Below are 2,559 nucleotides of genomic sequence, written 5' to 3' on the forward strand. Positions count from 1 at the left end.
GGGCGGGGAGGGGGGGGGGACAGCGGTGCCTCGAGCAGAGGCGGAGCCTGGAGGGCACGCGCTGGTTCCGGGTCAGATGACCTCGCCATCAAGAGTACAACCCCGCTGACAGCTTAGTCGGCGTCAGTGCGCGCGCGCGCGCGCTGGCCGGGCAGCGACGATCCCTCGCGGGGATTCCATAGAACGAAACCCTGATAGGCTTTCAAAGGAGAGGGCGGGACTGGTTTCCGTGTCTATTTGCCCTTGCTAGCTGGCGATCGGGAAGCACTAGGCGCGCAACCAGGACACCCGAATTCGTACCGTCCATATCTCAAAATAGGAGATCCTGTTAATACCTCGAGACTGACAGGTATTAACCACCTGCACCACACGCACATTCTCCTGAAAGCTGTAGTTTCGGTGCAGTTCATTTGCCTGCCTTCACGTACTTAAAACCAGTAAGTTGGTGGGTTTCTTGTTCTTCAACAGGCCAAACAGTTCATATCTTAATCATGTGGCTGTGTTAATTAGCATGCGGCACAGTAGGTACAGCCTTAAGTATTTATATACTGACATTGGAAGCACATTCTCCCCACTGCAGAAGATTTAACTTAACTCTTTTAAAGTTAAACCCTCAATAGAGAAAATTCTGCAGCTTGTACTCATTTTAATATCCCACAAAAGGAAAATATAAAGACAATGTGCAATTGTGGTATGTACGGATTATCCTCCTTTTTCCCCTTCTAAGGGAATGAATAGGGTTTGAGAAATTCGTCTTTTTTAATATACTAACATTGTAGATATTAGTGTAACTTCTCTCTTCTCCCCAGCAAAATATCTAGGATAAGTATTATATGAGGACTGGAACACATCTCTATTGCATGTGACCTGTTTGTGGGGTGAGATCTGTTGTGCTTATATGCATTTAAGCTTCTTACTGTGTAAGATAGTAACCACATGCAGCTCTATAGATGTTGGCAAACTCCAATTTCTTTGGTTCTAGCGATTATCTTCAATTGCTATAAAGTTAATAAGTGGGCAGTTGCATGTTAAGAGAAAGTGAAGGAGAACATGAATAGGAAGCACTTCACAGTAGAGCCTAAGGTCCTTCCTTCACTTGCCTTTTACATTAACCTTACCAGGATTTCTGGTGCTAATGTTGCTCCTTAAAACATGATGGTAATCTTTCTCACCCTACCCCCAAGCCCCAGATTTAAGGTATTCTGGAAAACAGCCAACTTTTTCTGCTCAAGATGCCAAGGGAGCTATTGTGCGCAGATTTTGTTGTGTGGAGTCCCTGGGGTTCTCTGAGCTTGGTTCTTTTCTTGCAAATGTTTCATTACCCGGCTAGGTAACATCTTCAGTGCAGATTTTGTTGTACTTCCCCACTCTACTAATGTGACCAGGCTAGTCTTGCTCATTGATAGGTATCCAGGGAGGAATGAGAGAAGCCAATACATTGCTATTGACTATTCATTAGCTAACCATGGTTTTCAAAGTATTTGTTCCCTCCACTAAGGAAAGTATGCTGCACTAGCCTATTAGCTGAATGAGCACAGATCACATCACAGCAAGCTATTGCATTGTTGCAGTAAAGACTGAGGTACGCTAAGTGAGTAAGTAAGTGTACCTAACGAAGTAAGGCTCACAGTCCTTGCCACTGAAAGCTTCAGCATCAGAAAGGGAAAAGTCCCATTCTCGCACTTTGTGCCACAGAACGTCATGAGCTGGTAAGATGAATCTTTATTTTCATAAGAAAACCAGTTTAGTGCAATGAAGGTAAGATATTGGTGTTGGAAAATCGAAGTTTGTCTATGAAAGCTCACTGACTGATTTGATACCACTGTCTCTTAAGGCCAATCTTTCTTGAATGGCTGATGTAACAGAGAACGAAATCCCCTGCTCCCCTGAGAATATATCATGTTGTTATATGACCACAACAGGATTTGAGTTTACTCCTTCCAAGTAAGTTTTAAAAGGCCTTCTATTCTTTGAGAGAAGACGGGAATTCACTTTAGCAGCAAATGCTATTTCACCAATGGCCATTTTACCAATGGCCAGACATCACTGGATCCAGCTCAAACAAAAAGTTAAGATTCCAGGTATCTCAGGTCTTATGATTAAGTGATGCACACCAAAATTCAGACATTTGCAAGCTAAATTGGGCTTAAAAAGAATATTATGCTAAGAACTCAAGCAAAACATGTAAGCTTCAGGATGGTTTTTTGTTATTCTAAGAATATACTAGTTCCAAATGCAGTTAATATGATACAGAAAATTTAATGGAGTAAATTTTAAATATTAGCCAATATCAGTTTTATATTCAAGTGATGAATAAGAGAAATTGGAAAACATGGTTTAAGCATCCCTTAGGAAACCTTTCGTGTCTTATAATGCCTGTTTTGTACTTATACATATGTCGACAAGCAAATTCCTCATCTACTGGTTTTTGTTGTTACATTACATATATTTTTAAAGTCTAAATATGGTCAACCCAATTCTTTCAAAGTGAACTTCAACAGAAATTTCTATAAAAGCTATGAATAATGGGAACAGTCATCTCTAATATAAAATCCACAC

This window comes from Python bivittatus, unplaced genomic scaffold, assembly GCF_059951505.1.
Source record: "Python bivittatus isolate LINGU-HERP-01145 unplaced genomic scaffold, Pbiv_v1 ctg000480_np1212, whole genome shotgun sequence".
Taxonomy (NCBI): Eukaryota; Metazoa; Chordata; class Lepidosauria; order Squamata; family Pythonidae; genus Python; species Python bivittatus.